At 37.6% G+C, this 13,619-nt stretch overlaps 1 protein-coding gene and 1 long non-coding RNA gene across 5 annotated transcripts in view; one reads left to right on the top strand and one right to left on the bottom strand.

Moving 5' to 3' along the window:
* Positions 1-13,619, top strand: part of LHFPL3 (LHFPL tetraspan subfamily member 3) — a 686,319-nt gene that overhangs the window by 517,161 nt on the left and 155,539 nt on the right. The gene's annotated exons all lie outside the window — the stretch shown is intronic.
* Positions 6,188-13,619, bottom strand: part of LOC116419337 — a 29,574-nt gene continuing 22,142 nt past the window's right edge. Inside the window, exons 2-4 of one of the 3 annotated variants that reach the window (XR_004229617.1) lie at positions 13,405-13,485; positions 7,141-8,155; positions 6,188-6,901 (exon numbers count right to left, since the gene is read on the bottom strand). This is a non-coding gene — a long non-coding RNA (uncharacterized LOC116419337). Of the gene's footprint in view, positions 8,156-13,404; positions 13,486-13,619 lie in introns of all 3 variants that reach the window. The other 2 variants (XR_004229616.1, XR_004229615.1) reach the window with 2 other exon arrangements.

A 13,619-nucleotide genomic window follows, 5' to 3' on the forward strand; every position in this document is an offset into this window, starting at 1 on the left:
CTTTTGCTTTCAGGGCCCAAAACAGGACCAAGTTCCTCTGTCTTTTGGTTATCCTTGCCCAAGAACTGGGGTAAAGGAAGGCAAAACATAGAGATTAGTTCTGGCTTCATACTTAACAATGAAATGGAAGTTTATTCTAAAATAGAATTATTCGTTGTAAAAAAGAAAAATGTGCCTATTATCATTCTTTGCATATTTAAGAAGGGACATTGAAAAGCTAGGGTGGGTTCACCAGAGAATAAGGGACATTGAAACCACATCAAGATATGAAATCTTATGTTTGGCTTTTAAAAGTCTTCATAACCTGGCCCCTTCCTACCTTGACTTCCTTCAAGTCTCATCTAAACTTCCATCTACTGCATGAAAACTTTCCCACACTTCCTTAATCTTAGCAGTTTTCTTCTAAGATTATGTCCAATTTATTTTGTATGAATAAGTTGTTTGCATAATTATTTTCATGTTCTCTCTCATTAGACTGTGAGTTATTTGAGGGCAGGAGCTATTTTTACCTTTTTAAAAATCCCTAATACTTAGTACACTGCAAGACATATAGTAGGCACTTAATAAATGCTTGCAGAGTAATACCTTGTTAGAGCAATTAAGGATATCTGACATATAGAAGATACACATATAAGTCTGTCTTCAGACTTAAGGGTTGTCATATAAACTTTGTTTGACCCAACAGTATAGAACCTAGAATCAAGAATAGAAGACATATTTAGGGTCAGGATAAGGAAAAATTCTCTTATGAAGCTGTCTACAAATGGAAGGAGCTGCTCAGTAGTTGATAAATTCATTGTCACAGGGAACATTCAAATGGAAGCCGAATGAATAACTGTCAAGGATATTGTGAAAGGGTTGAACAAAGGCTTGAGTTAGAAACTTCCTAGCTCTAAGATTATATAATATTGATGCAGTTTTCCTGTGGAATAACTGTATATTCAGTACTTCTTTTCTGCCTTGCTACTTAGGTTCATGTCACTGCCTATGAGTTGAATGTTCCCATCTCCTAAATTCTGCCTTTTGAAATCCTTCCCATTCCACAAGACTTAGTTCATATAACATTTCCTTTAAAAACCTACTTATCTACCCTTAATTAGAAATGGTATTTTCTTTCTCCAGTTTTTCATATCTATCTCTTTTCTCTCTCTGTAAAGTTAATCTAGGTTTGGAAGTCACATTTCAACAGGCATATTCTTAAAGAGGGTGGATACAAGTTTATTACTTCTCAGAACCTTGACTTAAATAAGACATGAGAGAAGAGGAAGCTCATAGCACAAAAGTAATACACAATTAATAGATAGTGGGCACTATAACAAACAAACAACATACAATATGCATCATCACCACTCTAAAGAAACACCAACGTATGATTTCCTTGGCTGGGAGGACACAGCTATTCAGAATCTCAAGTGAGAACCATTGCTAGGCAAGTTTATTCAAGACTTCCTAGCCCAAATCCTCAAAGTCCCTTTCCCCTAAGAGGTTTTTATAGGCTGAGAACAAAGAAAGCACTACCCTAAATATTTTCATTTCATATGTGACTCTTAAGATAAAGCAGCCTTCCAAGTACAGGATTCTCCATCACAAGAAGCTCACCAAGGAGAATATTTTTTCCATTCCTTTAGGGGGATTATGTTTACTCCAGAAACTGACCAAGTTTCTGGTGTAAACACAGGTCTGCCATAAAGAATACTCATTAATTAAGGCACCAGGAGGGTAGCAGACCCTTCTCATGCTTCCTGAGATTCTATCAGATAACTGAGCTTGTTCCAAAGTTCTCAGCAAACAAATTTACACAAAGGCATGCCCAAGACTCACTGGACTAGGATTCCTTACACTCCCCCAACTATCCCTTCTTTTCTCCTCTCCTCTCCTTATATCATCGACCCTTTGGGGCAGTCTAGTGCAGCCAAAAACTCCTCAGAATTATGTTTCCAAATGTGTAAAATAAAAATATAATATTACAAAATACACCAAAGGCTAGTGAAAATATCAAAGTATTTCATTTTTCCCATTTAAATTCCCTGATCCAAAGCAGGTTAAGAACCTTCATCTTAGAAAGCTGCCTGGGTCAATGAGAGGTTAATAGACTTGCCCACTTTCATAGAACCAGCATGAATCAAAGGTAAGAGTCTGAACTGAGTTGATCCTGATTCTGAGCCACTACTGCCTTTCATCCCTTTCATGTGCTCTTATTATATTGTATTCTGAACTTTAATTATATGTTGTTGTTACTGTTCAGTCATGTTCAATGCATCATGACCCCATTTGGGATTTTCTTGGCAAAAAATACCTGAGTGGCTTGCTATTTCCTTCTCCAGCTCATTTTACAGATAAGGAAACTGAGGTAAACCTTGTCCAAGGTCATGCAAATAGTAAGTATCTGAGGCCAGATTTAGATGAATCTTCCTGATTCCTAGCCCAGCACTCAATCCAAAAAATTGAGCTATATACAGGTATATATGTATGTATACCTAAGTTTAGCTACATACACTTAGCTATATACAGGTATATATGTATGTATGTATACCTAAGTGTGTGTAATATATAATGTGTGCATATATACACACATATATATGCATATGTATAAACACTATCTAGAGTATTATATATTTGTGTATATTTATACTAATGAATTTTAAACTCTCTGAGAGAAAAGACCCTGTCTTAGCAATTATGGTATAATAGGCATTGAATGCACAAACCATTTTCTCAGGAAAACATTGCAAGTAAAATGAGGCAAGGAAATATTACCAGACTTTCCTAAAGCCTCACAGCTGGCTAGTAATGGAGTCAGCATTTTAACCTAAAGTCTTTTGATTTTCAGTCATGTCCTCTTTCCACTAAGTCCTAATAAGAAATGACAGTTCTATAAGCAGGCTTGCACAGTGCAGCATGGACACCGAGGTAGGCAATCAGGGGCTGCCGCTTTGTGCTCAGTCCCTGAGAAGGCCGCCTCCTTCACCTAGCTCTTGTAAACGTGCCAGAATTCAGCCTTCAGTGTCCTTTTCCAATCTACTCCTTCCCTAGCTCACTTAACTGGAAGAGAGTAAATTGTGCTCTGCAAAGTGAATAGAAATGCCCAGGAGAGACAAAGTTTAAAAAAAAAATGAGAAACTCACTTCTCCTGCTGCCCCCAGGCTAGCCGAGGCCTGGTATGCCACCTTGTGAGTGTGAGGATCCCCCACTGAATGTTAATGTCAAGCCTTTCTCTTCTGAACAATTGCTGCTTTAAAGACAGACTCCCCTACACATTCGGTGGGTAGGGAGCATGACTAGGACCTAAATTCTGCAATCAAACATATTCAAAATTTAGGTTCTGTGCAATTTACCTAAGATTAACTTTATTAAGTAATTATCTGGTTCAGAAAGCTGTTACAGCACCAAAGACCAGAATGTCAGGAGGCTCTAGGGGAGATTTGTTGGGGATGGCAAGAGCACTTGGAGAAGCTGAGGTAGAGAAAGGGCTTCTTTTTCCCCAAAAATATTAAAAGGTTTTAACTAAGTTATTTTCTTACTTATAGCTTTTCCTTGAAACAAATGCCCACTTCATTTTGACCATAAGTGCTTTGGCACCTGGGCCACTAGACTGTGGTGAACAGTGAATGCTTTTGAGGGCTCTTTCCTTGCATCCCAATCCCTCAAGCTTTTTCAAGTTCCTAAGGACTACTGAGGAAACTAGGTGGCACAGTGGATAGAGTACTAGGCCAGCAGTAAGGAAGAGTTGTCTTTCTGAGTTCAAATCTGGCCTTTCTAGCTGTGTGGCCCTGGGCAATCCCCTTCATCCTGTTTACCTCAGTTTCCCCAGCTGTAAAATGAGCAGGAGAAGGAAATGGCAAATCAGTCCAGTATTTTCACCAAGACAACTCCAAATGGCATCATGAAGACTAGGATATAAATGAAATGACTAAACAACAAGGACCACAGGGTTGTTTTTTGATGTATGTGCTCAATCCTACCAGTAGGACAGCTGACAGGATCTCCGTCCGCCATGGATGAACCCAGGAGGACCCTCTTTCCTACAATGCACCCTTTTCTTAATCATCTCATGACTCTACCACCCTTCAAAACAGGGCTCAAGTGCTTCCTCCTATATGCAGCCTCTCATAACCCTTCAGTTATTATATCCTTTAAATGGCTTTGAACTACCTTGTATATATTGGGTATTTATTTACTATATATAATGTTAATAAGCAACATGGAACAACACCAGGAAAATCTCTGCGCAAACTCTATCTCAGTGTATACTGAATGCATAATGCAGGACAGGTCACTTAACTTCAGTCCTCTGGCTATATCTTGAGAAAAAAGTGCTAATGTGTATTGGTAGATAGAATTTATTTATCTGGGAGTTCCTTGAGTCCCTATTTTGAATACTTATTTACTCATTTATGTATGTGTTGAATGTAAGCTCCTTGAGGGTGATTTCTATACTAGCATCTAGTTTATTCATGGGCATTATCTAACTGAGTTCCAATCTAGCCTCAGACACTTACTAGTGGTGTGACCTTGGGTAAGTCACTTAATTCTGTTTGCCTCAGTTTCTTCATCTGTAAAATGAACTGGAAAGGAAATGGCAAATCACTCTAGTATATTTGCCAAGAAAATCCCAAATGGGGTCACAGAGAGTCAGATGTGACCTGAACAACTGAACAATAACATCCCATACAGTGCCATGCACACAGTAGGTATTTAGTAAATTCAGTCATGCCCTCTTTCCACTAAGCCCTAATAAGAAATGACAGTTCTATAAGCGGGCTTGCACACTGCAGCATGGACACTGAGGTAGGCAATCAAGGGCTGCCATTCTGTGCTCAGTCCCTGAGAAGGCCACCTCCTTCTCCTAGCTCTTGTAAATGTGCCAGAATTCAATCTTCAGTGTCATTTTCCAATCTACTCCTTCCCTAGCTGAGTGGTTTGCTATTTCCTTCTCCAGCTCATTTTATAGATAAGGAAACTGAGGTAAACCTTGCCCAAGGTCATGCAAATAGTAAGTATCTGAGGCCAGATTTAGATGAAACTTCCTGACTCCTAGCCCAGCACTCAATCCACTGTATCACTTAGCTATATACAGGTATATATGTATGTATACCTAAGTGTGTGTAATATATAGTGTGTGCATATATACACACATATATATGCATATATATAACATATATTGTTGAATTTAATAGAATTTAACCTCCTAATCTTGGCTATTAATAAGAGGATTTTCTATTGAGGGAAAGAGAGAATAGGAAATCAAAGCTTATCTATCAAAAGAAAGACAGTGAAATGTTAGGGACTGCAGCAGTAAGATGAAATGATACAGGGACTCTGCCTCAGTGGCTGCCTGCCTATCATTCTTATAGTCATTTCTGGACTGTTCATATTAATGATGAGGGAGCAATAGTGAACAATCTAAAAATCATGCATTAATTCATTCTTTCTGGAAGGCAATCTGGCAAAGTATAACAGGAGCTATAAAACTGTCCATACAGTTTGATCTAGCAATTCCGCTCTGGGGAAGAAGTCTCCAAGGAAATAGTCCCAAAGGAGGGGGGTAAAAGGCATTCATAGCAGCACTACTTCTAGTAGAAAGAAATATGATTAATCTAAATGCCCCATAGCAGTAGAGTGACGAAACAAATTGTAGCATATTAGCACATGGAAACACTGCACAGGTTTTTTTAAATGACAAGTATGTAAATTATGATAATACATAGAAATGTTTGCATGAAATAATTTTAAGTGAGAAAGGAAGAATAAAAATAGTATTGCACACTAATTATAACTGCAGAAAAGGGCAGCTTCTATTTTCTTATTTATAGTAAATAAAATGGGTAAATTATGCTGTTAGGAGCTTTCATCTAGTAAGGAAAGATAAGATGGATGGGTGAATATTACACCTCCATTCAAATATCATAAGGGCCTACAAATGTTATGAGTTCACTTAAGGGAGAAATTATTGGGATTGGACCTGGCTGAATCAATCCACTAAACACAGGAAGTATTTCCATTGGGATATAACACAGTTACAATAAATGATACTGAGTATCTAAGAACTAATTTTATCACTGAGACATGAGGACAAATTAAAACTAAACAATGCTGCTACCACTGTTTTGTTATTGATGATGATGGTGGTGGTGTGGTGGTGGTGATGACAATATATTTATATGAGCGCTTTAAAGTTTGCTAAATATCTTACAAATATTATGTTACTTGATCCTTAAAACCTGGGGGAAAGGTCCTGTTGTTTCCAGGTCCACTTTATAGATGAGAAAACTGAGACATACCTTAATTAAATGACTTGTCCAAAGGCACACAGTTGTTAAGTGTCTGAAGCTGAATTGGATTCAGGTTTTTTCACTCCAGGACCAGCATTCTTTCCACTGTGGCTCCCCGCTATCATAAGTGACAACTCCAGCAAAGATGAAGGGAAGGATGGGAGAATAATTAAACAAATACAGTAACAAATTCAAAAGGCCCAAAGATCTCCTAATATAAAGAATTTGTTCACCTTAGGTTGATATAATTAAGTAACTGAGACCCCAAGCTCTAATTTATCAATCATGTATTCATCTTCAAAATTATATTAGCTAGCTTTCTTCTTATAGACACCTGTTTATGCAAGTTATGTAAGCATAAATGTTAAACACTTCTGTTAACTAACCAGTACCAAACACGGGGAGAGAAATAGATGAAGGGGTCCTTGGATATTCTTGAGGGTAATTTAATTGTTTTGAATTCCCTTAGCAAACACCAGTCATAGGGTGGGAAGGTATATTGTGGCTGGGAAAGCAAAAGCTGGTATGAAACAAATATAACATATAAAGGACCCTTACGTGAGTACTACTGGAGTTACATATTGCCAAGGGACCATTTCCAACAATCCCCAAGGGATTCTTCCTCAGGGCTATAAAAAATGAAATACATGCATTGATGAGCAGACAATAGCATTGCCTTTCCAGTGACATATAGTATCCTTCCTTTGGAGAAAATAGCAAGGTGAGTACCCTTATCTTCTAGAGTGAAACTTGCCAAAAATGTGCAGTTTTCCCCCAATTAAATACCAAAAAGTTAACTGGAGATAAAATATTTCTACAAGTAACCTCTAAGATATTTATCCCATTCACAGATAATCAAAGGACTCACTTCCAAACAGATACTTTGTATCTTGGATCATCTCAAGCATGAGCATCAATAGTTCTCAACAGTAAGATTCTAATTCCTTCAAATTTTAGGGAGAGAAGAAACCTCATACATAATGTATTTCAAGCTATAACTGAGCAGGAATCCCCCATCCAAAATTCCTGTTTAACATCATCCAATTCAGCCTCTACTTAAAGACCTTCATTTGTTAAGAACTTTGCAATTTTCAAAGTAGCTTCTTCCATTTTCGTTCTGCTCTAATTGTTAAGTTTTTCTTTATGTCAAGCTAAATTTCCATCCTTTAGTCTTAGCTCTGTCCTCTAGGGCAAATAGATTAAGTCTAATCCCTCTTTAACAGGACAGTCCTTTAAACAATTAATGGCAACCATCACATTTTGCAATCCCCAGGTTATACATCCTCTTTATACATGGTATAGTTTGGAGGGTTTGTGTGTGTTTGTTATTCAACCAATCTTGGTCACCCTGCTCTGTACAATCTCGAGCTTACCAATATCCTTCATAAAATATGGCATCAACCTCAACTCAGTATTCTAAATGTGTTCTAACCAGAGCAGAGAAACCTTCCTTGTTCTGTCCACTATGCTTCCCTAAAGTACATGAAGAGACACAGTGCACAAAAGAAGGGCTGCTCGTCCATTTTTGGTGTTTGCTTGATACCCAACTCCCATCTGTGGCTCCAAGAAGCTGTGCAGCAAGAAGCATGCTACAGCATGTCCAGTGGCCCCATTCCAGTAATACTGTCTGCACAGATGGCCTAAACCAGCTTGAGGGTCACCAATAGGTCTCAAATCCATCAGCTATTTCAAGCACATGAAAACTTCCCCCAGTGAAATGGATAGGTAAGAACAATTTGTTCCTATAACCATGAAGGTGGTTAAAGCAGATGATGTGGAACATTTAGAGCTTGGTCAAACGTTGAAGATTCCAAGGTGATCCGCTGCATCCTGGACCATCACCAGTCATTCTTATTCTTGTCTTGCCACTGGACTTCATGGTTCTGGAAGAAAGAATGAGGCTGATGACTCATGCAACTCTGCCTCAATTAAATACAATTCACTCCAGAGTCAAGACATTATCCCATGATAAAATTGGTTCTCTTCACAAATGAAGGATAAACAACTATATTGCTCTATGAATGCAATATATGATTTCATTAATTCTTCTGGCCAAAACATCATCCTGTGAATGGTATAGGAAAAAGAAGCTTGGATTGAGAATTGCAAATTCTGAGTCTGAATCCATTTGAAACATTTCTTACCTCATTGTCCCTAACCAAAGTATATTACCTCTCTTTGTCTAAGTTCCCTCATCTGAAAAATAAAAGAATTGGACTAAATGAACTAATTTCAAATTGAGATCCTATGATCCTCATTTTGAGCTTATAAACTCTAAACTGCTAAAATCTTTTTGGTATAAATTATTAGCTAGCTTTGTCATAACTTTACTCCTAGAATATTAGACCTAGAAGGGATCTTTAGAGATCATCTAGTCCAGCATCAATTGAGGTGACATTTTGATAGGTTACCACTTCACACCCTCAGGTAATCAAAAATGTGCATCTAATACTGCCAGCCTCATTGTATACTTTGCTTTACAAATTTTCTCTGTATATGACATTCCATCTACCTTATCTTTGCTTTTGAAAATGCAATATTCCCCATTTTTGAAATGCCATAATGAAATAGGAACAGCCAAGTGGATCTTTGGATAAAGCACTGAGCCTGGAATCAGAAGGCCTTAACTAGTTGTATGACTGTGAACAAGCCTTTTAAGTCCATTTGCCTCAGCTTCCCCATCTGTAAAAAATGATCTGAAAAAGAACATGGCAAACCACTTCAGTATCTTTGCCAAGAAAGCCTCAAATTGGGTAAAAAAAAAACAAAAAAAAAAACAGTGGGACATGACTGAAACCAATGAATAACAATACAACAGCACTTTAAAATGCTTATTTGATTTTCACAACAAGCAAGGAGTTAGATGCTATTATTATATCCTTTTATAGATAAGGAAACTGAGGCAAACAGATGTTAAGTGACTTGTCCAGTGTCAAACAGCTAGTAAGTGTCTGAGGCCAGATTTGAAATTATACTTTCAAGACTTTAGGCCCACTCTGTCCACTGGGTCACCTTATTGTCCTCCTTCCTCACCTCCCTGTTTTCCTTTGAGATTTAGCTAGTGCCTATATTTCTTCCATAACTACTCCTGAGATGTTAATGTACTCCTCTAGGAAATTACATTGCATTTACATTTTATATTTTATGGGGGTTTTTTGCATTTATATATGAGGTTCCTCCTACCAAAAAAATGGAAATAAGTCCTCTAAGGCATGGACTTTCATTTTTATTTTTATATCCTCAAGCATCATCTTTCATAGTCCCTTGGTACATAAGTAAATGCTTAATAAATGCCTTTTGAATGAATTTGTTCGATTGTCATGTCCTATTCTTCATGACCCCATTTGGGGTTTTCTTGGCAAAGACACTGGAGTAGTTTGCCCTTTCCTTCTCCATCTCATTTCACAAATGAGCAAACTAAGGCAAACAGGGCAAAGTCGCTTGGCCCAGGTCACACAGCTAGTAAGTAAGTGTCCAAGACTGGATTTGAATTCAGGTCTTCCTTACTCTTACATTTGGTGCTCTATTCACTGTACCACCTATTTGTCCCTTTGAATAATCCCCTATCCCCCATCTTAGAGACAAGGATATTCTGGCCTAGAGGCTTAAAGGTAGTTGCCTAAGTTCACACAGATAGTTAGGGGCAGAGGCAAGACTAAAACATCCTGATTTCCACTCCAGAATTCTGTCACACTACCTCTACAATGTTATATGAATGCTTATCGAAAGTCTGGTTACCCAAGTAAACATGATTCATTACATCTTTCCATGTTCACATAGAGCTAAGATCTGTCTGTCCACTTTATGCATAGCAAATGGTCAGGTCATTAGAAGGAACATGTTGGACAGAATCTTTCAGGCAATTTAATTCAACTATTACATTTTGATGGGTTATAAACCTACAGCTCCAAGGAAAACTGCCCAACACCAGCCAGCAAGCAAACTGCCAATCTTTCCTAATGGTTAAAAGGTAATGTTCTTTTTTAAAAACTTTTTTTAAATTCCCTGATAATTTATAGGGATTGAAATTTGAAGAGAAAATCACCTCGTTTTGTTTTCAGAGATAAAGTTCTACAGGAGTGAAACTTTGTGTAATGTCAAATCTGGTAGATATTTATAGTGAGATTTCCTGAACTGTTTCATTTTCTAATTCTCATTTCTTTGTTACAAGGGATAGTTCAATGGGTGGGGGAATTATATTTCTACATTTAGAAATATAATAATAACAACAATAACATCAACAATAGAGAGCATTTACATGGAATTTTTTCAGAAAGGAAAAATCAAAGTTTCTAAGCAACAGAAAGTCAGAGGAGGTTGTTGAGTTTAAAGTGTCCAGGCTGTAGAAACTATAGAATCTAAAGAACAAGGTCTAAATAATCTTACAAAGGGGCAACTAAGTGGCGCTGTGGATAGAGCACCAGCCCTGAAGTCAAGAGGAACTAAGTTAAAATCTGGTCTCAGATACTTAACACTACCTAGCTATGTAACCCTGGGCAAGTCACTTAATCCCAATTGCCTCAGCAAATAAATGAACAAATGAATAAATGAGTGAATATAGATAGATAGATAGATAACCTCACAAAGTTTCTGGACTCATCCCCCTCAAGCAGGCAACTACTGCAGGAAGGTAATTAGAACCTCCACAGTACAACTTACCACCCTTTTTTTATAGTTGAGGCTACACCAGAGGGTTTTTTTTAAATAATTTTTATGACCTATTTCTTTCTTTATACTTTTTTATCAGAATATAACAAACACATGATTGCATTGCATCTTAATGTTCAGTTTATCAGGTTACTTACAGAAAACTGCATTGTAAATCTAGAAAGAGCCTGCCCAGCTTTTCCAAAGGGTATCCATGGTTAAATGCACATGGGAGGTCACTTAGCCAGACCAAAGGATAACCTGGTGGATAGGCAACATGGTTCAGGGGTATCCACAATATGGCAAAATATCTAAAGCAAGACCCCCAGAAGGTTGAAGTTGACCAGCGTGGCCAGTTTATAGAAGGTCCATGAATCACAAGAGGAATGTTTAGTCTGAAGGAAAAATAAGGGGGACATGATAGCATGACAGGTTTGGATGGGTTGCATGCAGCTACAATAGGGATTATACATCCTTAAAGAGAGTAAATGTCCATTGGTGAGCTCTCAGATGCTTTCAAGTATGGAAGTTATTGAGCATTAGTTGCATGAATGATACAAGGTAAAATATTTCTCCAAAGTGTTGAAAGGTTAGAAATCAATAGGTTTGCAATCTAAGTAAATTCTGAACAGACACAGACACAGATACACACACACACATACATACACACACACACAAACACAAACACATACACATATTGTGGATATTGGTGAACAAAACCTAAGAAAGAAATTTCTGCCATCCCACTGTATCCAAATAGCATAGAATGTTGGGATTGGAACCCAACAATCATCCAGTTCAATCCATACCAGGAAAGAATCCCCCATATCCTACAAATGGTCAACAACTTGAAGGGCCTCCAACAAAAAGAACCCAGCATCTCCAAAGCTAGTCCATTCCACTTTTGGACAGTCCTAATCCTAAGGAAAATTTCCTGATATCAAACATAAATTTGTCATTTTGCCTCTTCCACTCATTGGCCCTGGTTCTGCCTTCTGGAGCCATGTAGATGAAGTCTATACTTGAATGCAACTATCATGTCTTCTGTGAATCTCTTCTTACATAAACTAGACTATACTAAACACCCTTCAACCAATCCTCTTATCAAATGGATTTATGACATGGAGTCCCTGTTGCCCTCCTCTGAATATATCCTTCTTAAACTGTGAATCCCAGAACTGAACACAATTCTCCATTTGTAGGCAGTAAGGTGGGACAGTTGAGAAAGCAGTGGACCTGATGTCAAGAAGACCTAAATTTAAATCCAACTTCAGATGTCAAGATAACCCAAGTTCAAATCCAACCTCAAATCCAACTCTCTCCTCTGGACAAATCACAGCCTTTCTGCCTCACCTATCTCATCTACAAAATTGGGATAACAATAGCTTCTACCTCCCAGAATATTACGACAATAGAATAAAATATGTAAAGCACTATGCAAATCTTAAGGTTTATATATAAATGCTAGCTATCATTATCATCATCATCATCAGTAGTGATCTGACTAGGGAAGAGTACAGAGGAACATTATTCCCCAAAAAAGTAACACCTTTTTTAATGCAGCCCTAGATTTCATTAGATTTTTTTTTTTTTGACTTCTACATCAAATTGCTGACTCATACTGAGCTGTCAGCCCTCTGGATCTTTTTCAGACAGATCACCATCTAACCATACCTCCTCCATCCTGTACTTATGAAGCTGGGTTTTTTTTTTTAACCCAAATATAAGACTTTACTTTTAATCTCTATTGAATTCCATCTTATTAGATTCAGGCTGTTACTCTGACCTGCCAAGAACTTTTTGGATCCTGACTCTGTCACCCAATGTGTTAGCTATGCCTTTAGCTTTGTGACATTTATAAATCGGATGAACGTGCCATCTCTGCCATTATCCAAGTCATCAATGAAAACATTAACTAGCCTAGAGCTAAGCACAGATCCCTGGGGAATTACACTAGAGACATTTTGCCAAATCAACATTGAACCATTAACAACTACGTTTCTGATCTTGCTATTTAGTCTTTTCTGAGTCCATCTAATACAGCAGATTCTTAATCTGGGAAACATGAACTTGTATTTAAAAAAACACATATTTAGATAGATAATCATATCTCTATTAATTAGTTTCTTCTGAAACCCTATGCATTTAATTTTATTTATTTAAAAACTTGAGGTTCATAGGCTCCACCAGACTAACTGAAGGATCCTGATATACAAAGAAAGGTTAAGAACATTTGTTTGTCATTCTCATCTAGCCCATATCACTCCCTCTTTCTTAGCCCCCCCCCAGAAAATAGTGAGTACTTAATGAAATCCTTTATTAAAATATAGACAGACTCTATCTCCAACATTCCTTTGATGTATTAGCTTAGAAACTCAGTCAGAAAAGGAAATAAGATTCTAGTCTGGCCTGACCTCTTCTTGATGAAGCCATGCCTAGCTCTGTAGGATTAGAAAATGAAATAAAAGTGTGGCTGTAAACTCACATGGATAAGAAAGATGTATTTTCAAATATGATCCTTTAGTCTGTTATCATAATTGTGATCACCAAGCAACAAGAATGAAACCTGAAAGGAAAAAAGGGAAAATGAGGCAATTCAAAAATAAACCTAGACTTGTGGGAGAGGGATGCCTTTGGAAGCATATGCCCAGGTGTTTCTTCCTCACATTCGGTCCCATTTCCCAAGCCCTTCTATTCAGA

This window comes from Sarcophilus harrisii, chromosome 5 (assembly GCF_902635505.1).
Source record: "Sarcophilus harrisii chromosome 5, mSarHar1.11, whole genome shotgun sequence".
Lineage (NCBI taxonomy): Eukaryota > Metazoa > Chordata > Mammalia > Dasyuromorphia > Dasyuridae > Sarcophilus > Sarcophilus harrisii.